This window comes from Podarcis melisellensis (genome assembly GCF_964234715.1).
Source record: "Podarcis melisellensis genome assembly, chromosome: 3".
Taxonomy (NCBI): domain Eukaryota; kingdom Metazoa; phylum Chordata; class Lepidosauria; order Squamata; family Lacertidae; genus Podarcis; species Podarcis melisellensis.
In genome coordinates, this window is record NC_138530.1 from 20,175,437 (window position 1) to 20,189,283 (window position 13,847).

The 13,847-nt window shown below is 45.2% G+C and overlaps 1 long non-coding RNA gene across 1 annotated transcript; it reads right to left on the bottom strand.

The window, feature by feature from the left end:
* Window positions 1-750: 750 nt before the first annotated feature.
* On the bottom strand, window positions 751-3,633 carry LOC309366035. The gene is made up of 3 exons (XR_014166426.1): window positions 2,784-3,633; window positions 1,741-1,956; window positions 751-823 (listed from the first exon to the last, which is right to left on the bottom strand). It is a non-coding gene; the product is annotated as an uncharacterized lncRNA (long non-coding RNA).
* Window positions 3,634-13,847: the final 10,214 nt, after the last annotated feature.

Genomic DNA, 13,847 nt, shown 5'->3' on the forward strand with positions numbered 1-13,847 from the left:
CCCATATTTATTCAATCTACTGCTGTTTAGAGGGTTGCTGTAATAATTTCCAGTGACATGATTTGCTGCTCTATATATTATAATTACTCAGGGAGGTCTTCCATCCAGAGTTACTGAGTTCACAACGATGGGGTAGCGTGGCTTTAGCGTTTCACAGCGATCTGGTATGGGGGAAATTCCTGGCCATTATCAGCAACCATTTCCCAGAACGTTTAAGTATGTGTATACCCATTTTCCTGCCAGGGGCCGAATAGTTCTGATAATCCAGTAGTGCTGCTGGAATCAGCCTAACCTACTTCACAGGGTTGTTGTGGGGATTAAATGAGATGGGGGGGGCATGTGGGAGACCTTGAGCTTCTTGGAGAAAAAGGGGGGATATAAATACAATAAATAACATAATTTTGTCCTTTATCCTGTATCTGGCCTCCTTATTTACTTCTTATAAACTGTTTCCTTTATGAATAATTATTAAGATTTTTCTAATTATAACTTAAATATCCACAAAGTCTCCTGCAGACATTAATCGATAAAGGAAGTCTTTTATTTGGTTGTTTGTATTGTTGTATGTTATTCTCACTGTATGTTATGTTCACGTTTAATGAGGGTGGATTTGTGTATTGGGGGTGGGGGGTTTATGTTATGTTGTAAATAAATTTCCAATAAAATTAAATTTAATAACATAAATTTGGTTTTTTTATTTATTATTATTTTTTGTGACACAAAACAAACAAATAAACAAGGAAAAGTACATATAGCGTCTCCACTTTCAGTTCATAGAGTCTTTTTCACAGTTCGTTTACATTCAGTGTGAGACACTATTGACCTAGACAAAAGAGAGGGGAGAGAGAGTTGGGGCATGAAGCTCTCTTCATTCTATCACATAGTATTTGTGCTGGGGTCTCGTGTCAGCGCCTCGTGGGCAGGTCCTTTATTTATATAGTTATTTGTTTTTATTGGTGTTGTGAGAGATTGGACGGTCTAGGGTTTGGTTGGTTTCAGTATGGTTTGTTTGTCTGTATGCATGAGGGCTGGGAGGGGCGGTTCTTGTGTAGGGTTAGCCATTTTGATTTGCATGCTATTGGGGGAGGGATAGGTCAATGTCCTGTTGTGCTGTGTATGTGATAAGCCTCTACCTAAGGTGTCATGGACTTGGAAGAAGCATGGACTTGGAAGAAGCATGTGCTAAGAGGAAGGCACGTTTGGCAAACCCTCACTGTGATTAACTCTTGCCCAGAAACCTATGTCCTCACTGTGGAAGGATGTCCAGATCCAGAATTGGCCTCCACAGTCACTTATAGACTCAAGACCATATTCATGGAAGACAATCTTACTTGGCTATGAGTGATCACAGAAGAAGAAGAAAAAGAAGGAGGAGGAGGAGGAACCACATTGGGGTAAAGACATCCTCCTTTGCTTGTCCCCATACTAGTTTAAGTTTGTTGGTTAATTTTTCTAGTAGGGCAGTTTCCCACACACTTTGATACCAGTGGTCTATGCTCACTCCTGATAGGTCCTTCCAGTTTCTAGATGCTGAGAGTAAATGACTTATGAGTTTCTTGTCATGTGCATGTCCTGTAAGATGTTTTGTAGGACGAACACCTGCTTTGGGGCAGTGTGTTGAAGGACATTGTTGTGTGGAGCAGCTAACGAGGTCATTTCCACACACAAACCCCAAGTGGAAATATTTGTACGTGCTAATGAAAGCTGTATGGGTCCACCTGCACGTTTAGCACATCTCACCATCATGTGGAAGACTGGGTGACCAGTGTTCCCGCTCAGTCCACTCTCCAGGAACTGTTGGCAGTTGATGGGCAACTTCAAGGTCTCTCCTGCTCTCCCTTAGGGTCTGTTATCTTTAGACTGGACTTGGACCAGATAGCCCTTCAAACAGAGGACTCCTTCAAATAGAGAGCCATAGTCTGCCAGCACTTCAGATACCAGCTGTCATCTGTAAAGCTGGACATGAAGAAGAAGAAGAAGAAGAAGAAGAAGAAGAAGAAGAAGAAGAAGAAGAAGAAGAAGAAGAAGAGTAGTAGTAGTAGTAGTAGTAGTAGTAGTTTGGATTTGATATCCCGCTTTATCACTACCCTAAGGAGTATTAAAGCGGCTAACAATCTCCTTTCCCTTCTTCCCTCACAACAAACACTCTGTGAGGTGAGTGGGGCTGAGAAACTTCAGAGAAGTGTGACTAACCCAAAGTCACCCAGGAGCTGCATGTGGAGGAGTGGGGAAGTGAACCCGGTTCACCAGATTATGAGACTACCACTCTTAACCACTACACCACACTGGCTCTCATTGTCACTCTAGGCAGTGGCGTAGCGTGGGTTGTCAGCACCCGGGACAAGGCAAGTAATTTGCGCCCCCTAACCCATGGATTTGCGCCCCCTAACCCGTGGATTTGCGCCCCCTAACCCTAACCCCCAGATGTTGCGCCCGGTGCGGCCGGCCCCCCCTGCACCCCCCACGCTACGCCACTGACTCTAGGGCATGTATCCGTGGTGGGCTTGCTAGGGTGAGGGTGCTCCAGCAGTTGCCTGAGGGTGCTTGATGCCAGGCCCGATAACCTGTGATCTCCTGCAACAGAAATTTGCCTGGAATGAGGAACATTTGCAGATCTGGGAGCTTTCAGGCAGCAACACAGGACCAGGGAGGTTCTAGTTTCTGATTTTCTGGAAAAGTTTCTCAGTCAGACTTGTCAGGGATAGATTTCCACCCTCATTACAGTGTCCAAACAACCCCTTTTCTCAATTTGCCCCCCAAAAGACCCCTTTTAACATTTTCACCTCAGTTGTCTTCCTCTTCAAACCATTGCAGCTTTGATTATAAGCCGAGCAATTTCTTACAGTGAAGAGGGGAACCTCGACATGAGAACGGGGAACAAGCAAGACCTAGCAGCAAAGAAAGTCTCTTTGTCCTGGTTCATTATCTGCTAAGAAATAAAGGTAATCTTCCCATCAAAGAATGTTAATCTTTTTAAACGTTAACATTTCCACCACCGCCCCTTAGTCCAAATATGTCTTCTCTCTCTGTTTTAAGAGTTCAGAGATAACCGGCCCGTCTTAGAATCTGTCTTTCTTCTTGAACAAATGGCAGATTGTCTCAGGAATGGAATAAGGAGAGAAGACGCAGGCGTTTTCTTCTTCTGGAGACGCAGCCAGTTATTGATGCTCGATCTGCCAGCCAATCTGGCTTTCCAGCCCAGTCAGGCAGCCTCAGAGACGCCTTCTCCTCAAAGCATTCCATCCTGCATTCCTTGCCGAGCGAGGAGATGCTCTCCAAGGTTCAAAAGCCTTGAGGGGAATGGAAGGCAGCAGGCTGTGCTGGGTGCTTGGCTGTTTTCTATCCACCATTTTATCGCCCTCCCCTCTCAGAAACTGGAAGGGATGTGAGGCAGTGGCTCCCTTCGGTTGCAGATATGGTTCTCTCCCAGGCATACCTGGAGCTGCTGGGGTCCGAACCTGAGAACTTCCGCAGGCGAGGCAGGTGCTCCACCAATGATCTACAGCCCTTCCTCAATTAATTCATTCCAAAAGTGGGTGCTAAGGGTGGGCTGCAACTGTAACAAGACATTAGGAAATGGTTGCAAATTACTGCATTGGTGCAAATGATATTATTATTATTTAATTTATTTATTGAATTTCTATACCGGGGGGGGGGGGGTCTCAGGGTGGTTCACAGAATAAAATCAAGATATAAAACCACAAAATACATAATAAGAATAAAAACAACAACCCAATAGCCCCTAGCCACAAAAAAACACCACATTTTAAAAGGGCATAGGATGTAAATCAGATCAACCAAAGGCCTGGTTAAAAAGGAACGTTTTTGCCTGGCACCTTAAGGTGTCTAATGAAGGCACCAGGCGAACTTACCTGGGGAGAACATTCCACAGACAGGGAGCCACTGCAGAGAAGGCCCTGTTCTCACGTTGCCACCATCCAGACCTCTTGAGGAGGAGGCACACGAAGGAGGGCCTCAGAAGATGATCTCAGGGTCTGGGTAGGTTCATATGGAAAGAGGCGGTCCTTGAGGTATTGTGGACCTGAGCCGTTTAAGGCTTTATAGGTCAAAACCAGCACTTTGAATTGGGCCCAGAAACTAATTGGTAGCCAGTGCAGTAGGGAAGATTGATCTTGCAAGTCCCATCAGTGGAAGCCCTGAGCAAAGACTTCTACTTATGCAATGGTGCTTTCCTCCTCTACTACTCCTGTGTGCCCCTCAAATTCATACCATCCAACATTTCTCCAATGAAAATAGGAATATCCTATTCCATCATCATCAAAATCTTCATCGTCATACCCCACCCATCTGACTGGGTTCCCCCAGCCATTCTGGGCAGCTTCCAATATACAGTGCTACCTCAGTTTACGAACTTAATCTGTTCCGGAAGTCCGTTCTTAAACCAAAACCATTCTTAAACCGAGGTGTGCTTTCCCTAACGAGGCCTCCTGCCGCCGGTGCCCTTCCACCATTCAGATTCCGTTCTTAGACCGAGGTAAAGTTCTCAAACCGGGACACTATTTCTGGTTTTGCGGAATTTGTAAACCGAATCATTCTTATACCAGACTGTTCTTAAACCGAGGTACCACTGTATATAAAATGATAATAAAACATTGAACATTAAAAAAAAAACCTTCCCTATACAGGACTGCCTTCGGATGTCTTCTAAAGGTTGGGTAGTTACTTGTCTCCTTGGCTCGGGGGTTGCATAACTCCATACACTTCAACATTTTTACAATGAAAATAGGGACGTCCTAAGGAAAAGCGGGACATTCTGGGATCAAATCAGAAACCGGGATGGCTTCTGTAAATCAGGGGCTGTCCATGGGAAATAGGGACACTGCAAATTGACACTGAAGAGAGGGTGATTGGCAGGGAAAAGAGAGGAGGGATTGTTCCATTTTGCAAGCTGAAATGCTTGCACTACGATCAAAAAAATCATGACACTGAATTTCTCCAAAAATTATTGAAAAACACCTGAACACCTGTGCGCCTTGCATTTTTTATAACCCATTTAAGGGTACAGACACTGGTCTTCTAGTTGACTGAGAACATTCATCCTATCCTACTCTAAGTAGTGCCATAGGCCTCATCCAGCCAGCAGTGGACTTTGAAGCTACTATTCTATGGCACGTCATGCTGCAGCGGAGAGTTTGCCAAACCACTAATTAAGTTATTAACTTTGAGGCTAGACGAATTCCACCAAATTCAGTCACTTTGAGGCTGGCTGCAGAAATGACAGTCTCAGCTCGAGAGCGTTCCCACAAATCACCAAGCAATCAATTCAACATCAATCACAGAGTGAGGAAGTGGTTTGGGAAGTTCTCTGCAACGTTGAGATTATTTAGGGAGGTGGTTAAATGCAAATCTGCAGATCAATATTGTGCACATTAATTTCAGATCTTTCGCATAAGCAGCACCGAGTAAATATTAGGTGCAAATAAACAACATAATTAAATCCAAAATCCACAGTCAGGAAATGCCTATATTTGGAGCAACCAAAATGTCCTAAGCTATTGAGTGAGGTTTTGAATTCTCCAGAACCCTTCATCAGGCTGGGTGTGACACAAACCAGGGTGTGGCGATGCGGGGGAGAGGAAAATAAAGAACAAAAACGTTGGCTGGTTCATGTTGCCATTGCCATAGGCTCTGTGTTTAATGAGAATGGTTGAACCTGAGCAAGGCTGATGGCTGATTTAGCACCCAGCTTGATGCAACCTCCAAGAATGCTACTTCTTCTGAAGCACTGCTACTTTGCCCAAAGCTGCTCGGCACATGCTCAGAGACATTGCTGCCAGAGCTAAGGTTTGGTAATCAAATTTAGCATTGCTGAGTGCAGCCTCTAATACAGGCTTCCTCAGACTCAGCCCTCCGGATGTTTTCAGCCTACAACTCCCATGATCCCTAGCTAGCAGGACCAGTGGTCAGGGATGATGGGAATTGTAGTCTCAACACATCTGGAAGGCCGAGTTTGAGGAAGCCTGCTCTAATAAATTATTGGAGGTTGCAGCTTTGCAGGTGTGTGCTGGGAAAATAGAAAACAATGGCAGCAGGATAAATCAGCGGAAGTCATTTATATTATCTCTATCAGCCTCATACCTGGGCATTGCTGGGGAATTCAAAGAAACCAAAACAAAAATTGCACAGTTTTGGAATTAGTGGTTGAGGTCAGCGCAGCTTTGAAAGGTCCGGCCTGCCATTTTTATTCAAAATTGTCCGATTGTTTCCAGACAAAGAAGAAAACCTGCTCCTGGATCTCAGGAGCGATACTGTAAAAATTTGGCTAACATATCTTAAGAGGTTTCCAAATGCGTGCCTGCTGGCTTGCAGGCTCTTTACAGCTTTCGGAGCACGCGCTGGAAACGGAAACCGCAGCTCTCTGAAACCTTCTCATTAGCTATCGTCAATGTCTGGGTCTGCAGTCATGTTTGGAAGAGCCCTCCTTTCATTTCAGGACGCCAATATATTCAGCATCCAGGGAAGAGGACTGATCAACAGTCACGACAGCTACGGGCAAAGTCCCAAGTATTTGATGTCGGGGCCTCTTTCTTCCTTTTCCCCTTTTCTCCTGCTTGGAAAGATCCCCTTTGAAACAATTTCAAAGATTCAGTTGGTGTTTCGTCACTGGGCATCTGTGACAGAACATGACGGGCTGAATCAGAAGCTTCTTTCACTAACTGCAGGCCCCTCTGTAGCGGCGGCACAAAAGTCGATGGATTCCTATATTGTGCTTGGAAGCTGGCTTTCAAAGCCAACGGAGGGAGCCAAAGCAACAGCTTCGTACTCCCCTATTAGCATCCCAATCAAGGCTCCCTTTTTAATATCCAAAGTGGTATGTTCCGAGGGTACATACTCTGAAATGAGGCTCTGTATTAACTTGCTAGGTCACATGGCTTGGGGAATCTGCTTCCCTTAATTCCACCACTCCTTTGCGGGGAGGCCGAACTGTTTCTGTGTGCTGAAAATGCTTTGCGAAATTAATCAAGAATGACTTTGCTGTCCCAAGAGACCCGTGTATTCATCTTCTCTTTCTGCCCCCACTTGAGGCACTCAGTGGCTGGGATTTACACACAGGTCACGATATCTCAGGATATTGTATCTGTGCTCCTCAAATTGGGACGGTTGGTGGGTGGGCTGACTGGAGTCACGAACCCTTTTGAATCTTGTAGCGGAAGTTCACAGTTTCATCCGGATCTGCCATGAGAGATGGCAAGGTTATTTTTGTCATCTCTCTTTGAATGAAACGTCAAGACGAGGGCTGGGCTTCTATGTAGGCAACACTGCTCCACGTGCCGCTGAGAGGGACTTTCCCTTTACTGCACACAACAGGCTGGAAAAAGGAAAGAGGCTTGAGCACGCTGTGTCAAACCAACAGCCCATTTAGTCATAGTAGAGCTGTGTGGGACCCCGAGGGTCATCTAGTCCAACCCCCTGCAATGTAGGAATCTCAGCTAAAGCATCCATGACAGACAGCCATCCAACCTCCGCTTAAAAACCTCCAATGAAGGAAAGTCCACAACCTCCCGTGGGAGTCTGTTCCACTGTCAAACAGCTCTTACCATCAGAAAGTTCTTCCTGATGTTTCGTTGGAATCTCCTTTCTTGTAACTTGAGCAGGAGAAAACAAGCTTGCTCCATCTTCCATGCCCTCAAGATATTTGAAGATGGTTATCATATCTCCTCACAGTCTCCTGTTTTCCACGCTAAACATACCCACAGTGTGACACACTTAAAGTATGATATACTTCATTGGCCAGCCAGAGACCTCTGTGAGGTGATTTTGCCAGCTGGACAGGAAAACAAACCAAATCTCCAATACAGTGGTACCTCGGGTTACAGACGCTTCAGGTTACAGACTCCGCTAACCCAGAAATAGTACCTCAGGCAGCAGGAGGCCCCATTAGCTAAAGTGGTGCTTCAGGTTAAGAACAGTTTCAGGTTAAGAACGGACCTCTGGAACAAATTAAGCTCTTAACCTGAGGTACCACTTTACCTCAAGAACTGCCTCTCTCCATATGAAGCGACCTGAGGCTCTTCTTCGTGTGCCTCCTCCACAAGAGGACTAGAGGGCGGAAACACGAGAACGGGCCTTTTCTGTGATGGATCCCTGTTTGTGGACTGCTCTCCCCATAGGGAGGCTCACCAGGCACCTTCATTATATATTTTTGTGTTTTTATATTGTAAATCACCCTGTGATCCTCAGATGAAGGGTGGCATAGACTAATAATAATAATAATAAAAATAAAAATAAAAACTGTTGCAAATGATTAAGTGGGGCCTAGGTGACAGGTGTGCATGCTAAATACACAAATCCTTACAACCAAAATAGGGTGATTGTTTGATGTAAAAGTTGAATAGATGTAAGGCTGGGTTGCCTAGGGATAGATAAAGTGACTAACAAATTTAATAGCAGCAGCAGCAAGTCCATAAGATAGGCTAGTTGTGTACTCATCTCAGAGCTAATGCCTCCAGCAACCACCAGATCACAAGCCTGAGGATTTTTGTCAAGACAGTGATTGCTGTTTTGGAAATGACGGGCAATTTTGTGGCTGCCTGATGGCCAAAAATTAAGTATTGGGAAATCAGCGATTGCAGAGCACAATGCATCTCTTGAAAGAGCTGTCATTTTGATGGCCTCAGCTAGATGAAACCCTGCAGGCGCTTTCTGTTAATAAGTAGTTCCTGGGGCTGCAATAGATCATCTCTTACCATCAGTTATGTGGGGTTGGCTAAGAGGATCTAATGCCCATTTGTGTTCCGCTGCAGCACCACAGCTCCCGCCCCCCTTTTTAAAAGTGATGAAGTGCATGACTCACTGCTATCACAATAAATATGGGGTTATAGAGTGGCCTCTCTGGCATGCTGTGGCTGGCAAGTGAGTAATGCTGGGGAAATCCCTTCCAAAGTAAGTTCCAGGCATGGAGCTTTGCCTCCTTCATCCAAATGCCAGATTTGAGCAGAACTGAAATTTCCCAAAGGACGTTTCCTGAGGAAAATTCTGCCCCCTGCCCCAGCATATAAGAAGGCCACTTCAAAGAATTCTCTCCAGATTTTCTCCATCATTTTTGTTGGGGTGGGGTGCACCAGCCATTTCCTTTCCCACCTACAATGCCCTGGAACAAAGTTAAAAGGTAAAGGGATCCCTGACCATTAGATTCCGTCGTGGCTGACTCTGGGGTTGCGACGCTCATCTCGCTTTATTGGCCGAGGGAGCCAGCGTACAGCTTCCGGGTCATGTGGCCAGCATGACTAAGCCGCCTCTGGCGAACTGGAGCAGCACACGGAAACACCATTTACCTTCCCGCCTGAGTGGTACCTATTTATCTTCTTGCACTTTGATGTGCTTTCGAACTGCTAGGTTGGCAAGAGCAGGGACCGAGCAACAGGAGCTCACCCCGTCGCAAGGATTCGAACCACCGACCTTCTGATCGGCAAGTCCTAGGCTCTGTGGTTTAACCCACAGCGCCACTCGCGTCCCGGAACAAAGTTAGGCCGCATCAATTTAATGAGACCACTTTAAACAGTCATGGCGTCCATGCAAAGCATCCTGGGAACTGTCATTTGCTGAGGGTACTGAAAGTTGTTCATAGGCCCCTATTGCCCTCACCAGAGTTCCCTGGGAAGAGGGTTTGATAGTTAAACCACTCTGGGATAAGAATGGTATAAAAATGCTTTAAACGTATACAGGGGCGTAGGAAGTGCGGGCAGGGGGCAGGTCGCCCCAGGTGCCATCATGGAGGGGGGTGACAAATTATCAAGGAACAATTACTGCCCTACTAGGGCGGTTCATAATTTTTTTTTTTTAATGCCTGCTCCAAAGGTCTTATCTTACTACACTAGGGATTATATAGCTATAAATGAAATTTCATGCTAATAATAATAATAATAATAATAATAATAATAATAATAATAATAATTTATTTATACCCCGCCCATCTGGCTGGGGCTTCCCAGCCACTCTGGGCAGCTTCCAAAAAAATATTAAAACACAGTATCAGTAAATAGCTTGACCCTCCTCCACGAAAACAGCTGTTTACTTGGCCGTTTTCCTATGTCCTGAAATTTCAATTCAGTGGAGCAGGGTCAAGAGATACATATAATATCTGTACTGCATTGTTTACTGTGACAGCACCTGCACTTTGGAACTCCCCGCCTATTGCAACAAAACACGTGCCTTTGCTAGACTCTTTTCGGGCACCTGCTAAAAGCATTCTTCTTTAGGCTAGCATTCCTAAATGCTTAGGAAGCTGGAGTAATTTTAATCTTAATATTTTAGCTTTTGTATGTTTTAAAGTAGGATTGTTAATTTTTATTGATTTTACTGCTATGGTTTTTTTGTTTTTGTTTTGGTAAACCACTTTGCAGGTTTTTAAAAATAAAATTTATTAAATAAATAAACAATAAATATAAATAAAACAACACAAGCCAAAACACAATCCATCCTGTAGATTTAAGTATCTGTCTACAGTCGCCTACTTGGTACCAGAGGCCCAGAATCTACATTCCTTTGTAAGAAAATATGAAATAACGTAAAACCATTTCTTTTTTGGGGGGTGGGGGGGGGAGAGGAATCATTGATGTGTGTGTGTGAGAGAGAGACAAGAAATTTCCACACCTGGTACCACCTGACCTTCCTAGGCATCTGAATGTATAACGTGGATGGGGACTTGGTCACAGCACATTGTGGAGGATGCAAAACGGTTGGCTGAGCTGTGCCAACACAGTTGCTGCAATGGCATCCGACCCCTCTCACCCCCCCACACACAAAAAAAAGGAGAAAAGGAAGAAGCTCTGCTGCTGATATTGCTAAATACTTTCTTTTCCACCTGGAGAGATTTGTTGAAATGGTCCCCCGCTGCCCCAAACTGACCTGCCCAATAACAGCATGCAGAATTTTGAGAGACTATTTGTCCACAAAGCTCTGGGTCCAGCCTAATGTGGATTGCTTCAGAGCTTGTTCCATCAAAGCCAGGCCTATCCTTAGGCAGGGTGAGGGAGCATAATATTGCCTGAGTATTTATTGGCTTTGGGAAGGCAAGGAAGTGGTCAGTTGTATCTTTCTGAAGGACGTGAGTGCCTTGTTTTTGGATCAGATCAAGGCTCAGTGCTGGTGAGAGCAACACCCCTTAATTTGCCCAGAAGTGCCAGTGCATATAAATTAGCAAAATGCAATCTCTACGCCCCCAAAATTTGTGCCATGGGCTTGTGCCCCAATTCCTTTAAGTACCTAGCAATGCCTCTGATAAGGGAGAAGTTTTCTGCCTTGGCACATTCAAGCATGTAAACCAAGATGTCGCAAGGTGATTGATGTTGACCCGTGGGGTTGAGGGGATTCTTGCAGGGCATGAAGAAAGACCTGGGCCAGGGTTGGACAAAAAACGACGATCGATGATTAATAAATGTTGAGAATGTGTTGGTATTTCTTGACTTTATTTCATTTACATTCCTAAGAATTTGGTTCAGGGTTGATGACAACTCATTAAGGGGTCAAAAGTTTGGGGAAATCTGACATAAACCATCTCCATCACTCACCAGTTTGAAGTGGTAATATCTGGGACAAGCGTTGCCACTTAATTTAGAACATTGAGTCACTATTGCTGCCACTTGCTTGCTTGCCAGAAAGACCCAATGAGCAGTGGCAGCTCCTCCTTGCCCCCACTCACTGTTGTTTGCTTGCTCATCCCCTCTGGACCAGAGTGTGAACAAGCTGTTTGCAATCCATGGTGAAAGTCAAGAGGGTTCTCACCTGCTCAGGACCATAGCTGTCAACTTACAGATTTGAAAATAAGGGACCAGCAGCCTTGAAAATAAGGGACCAGCAGCCAAAATAAGGGACCTACAGCTTCACCTGTTCCAGGAACTCCAGTCTTCCTGTCCTCCTGCAGTCTGGTCAAACTCATGCTGGTAGCGTCGAGAACACTGTCCAACCAACTTTGTAACCAGAGGTTCAACTGAATAGAATCTGAATCACATGCACCACAAGGCCTATGCAGCCTCAACTTAAGATGGCTCCCCGGCCTGGCTTTGCACTGCAAAGTTTGCAGCAGCACATGCAACAAAATGGCGTCCAGCATTCAAAAACCTCCTCAGCTTGCATTAACTAGCCACACACAAGGCATGCAAGCTCCACCCCCCAGTCATTCTTAGACTTCTTATTGGGTGAGCAACACAGCCAAGCAACACAGTTGGAGCCTTCCTCCTCCCTGGCCAGCAGGGAGGGAGGGAGAGGAGCTGCTTCCTTTGAAATTTAAGGAACATCATTTAAGGGACATTTAAGGGACATCCATCAATAAGGGACAGCAGCGGGACATGGCGCTGGAATAAGGGACTGTCCCTTCAAATAAGGGACACTTGACAGCTATGCTCAGGACTGGGCCAAGTCATGCTGACCCTTGATGCTAGTCTTGCTGAAAAATATGGTCAGGTTACTCACCAGAACAAGACAGATTGAGCTTATTAACACCAAGCCTGGCCCGACTGTACAGGCTGCCAATTAGTTTCTGGGTCCAATTCAAAGAGCCGGTGCTGACCGAGAAAGCCTTATATGGCTCAAGACTGCAATACCTTAGGACTGCCCCTCTCCATACAAACCAACCCAGATCTTATGCTTGTCTTCTAAGGTCCATCTCTGTGTCCTCTCTCCCCAAGAGGCTCAGAGGGTGACAACACGAGGACGGGCCTTCTCTGTGGTGGCTCCCCGACTGTAGAATGCTCTCCCCAGAGAGGTTTCCCTGGTGCCATCATTAGGCACCAGGGAAAAACATCCATTTTTACCCAGGCCTTTGGCCTTTAAATAATCCATGGCCTGATAAAGCTGTGGGGGGAGGGGCTGCTATTATTTTACTTTTATGCCCTTTTTATTAATGCATTTTTATCACCATGAAATGTGTTACAGTGGTACCTCGGGTTAAGTACTTAATTCGTTCCGGAGGTCCGTTCTTAACCTGAAACTGTTCTTAACCTGAAGCACCACTTTAGCTAATGGGCCTCCTGCTGCCGCTGTGCTTCTGTTCTCATCCTGAAGCAAAGTTCTTAACCCGAGGTACTATTTCTGGGTTAGCGGAGTCTGTAACCTGAAGCGTATGTAACCCGAGGTACCACTGTATTATTGTTGTACACCAGCCTGGGATTTTATTCTATAAAGGGAGGTATATAAGCTGAATAAATTTAAAACAATAAATAATGATCATGCCCATGGATGGTGTGGGATGTCGCCATATGGAATTTTCTGTCTTTAAAAGAGGGGTTGGGGGAGCTTGTGACCTTTGTGAGGTTGCTGGATTCCCAATTCCTGTCATCCCTGGCCATGCCACCTGGGACTGATGGGAGTCCAGTAACATCTCAAGAATCACAGTTTCTCCAGCCTGCCTTTGAAAGTTCTCATCATAGCAGAGTGTTTCCTCAGATGCTGAAGAGGCAATGGCCAGGGGAATTTGTGGCGCGATAACGTCACACTCCAAGGTCTCTCATTCTTCCACTTCCAGCTTCTAGTTGCTTAAGGAAGAACTTTTATGGCTGGGCTTAATTTTTGCCTTGAAATTGTATGGTTCCAAGGAGAATGCCTGGAATCTCTTGTTTACAGGCAAGGAGCAGAAGGTCAGGGTATTATTCACTGGATGAATAATACTATTGCTGCTCTCTGTATGCTCCAGAATTATCACTTACACAGCTGTTAATCCTCTCTGCTTCCAAAATCAGTTTCTCGTTTGTGTGCGCAGAGTAAACGTTAGCTAGCTTACAGCTTTTAGCATTAAGTAAATTACCCCCCCCCCACACACAAACATGGATGCTGTAATTTCGCATAAAGACAACTCCCCACCCAATGAATCCTCTTTCAAATGATAAGAT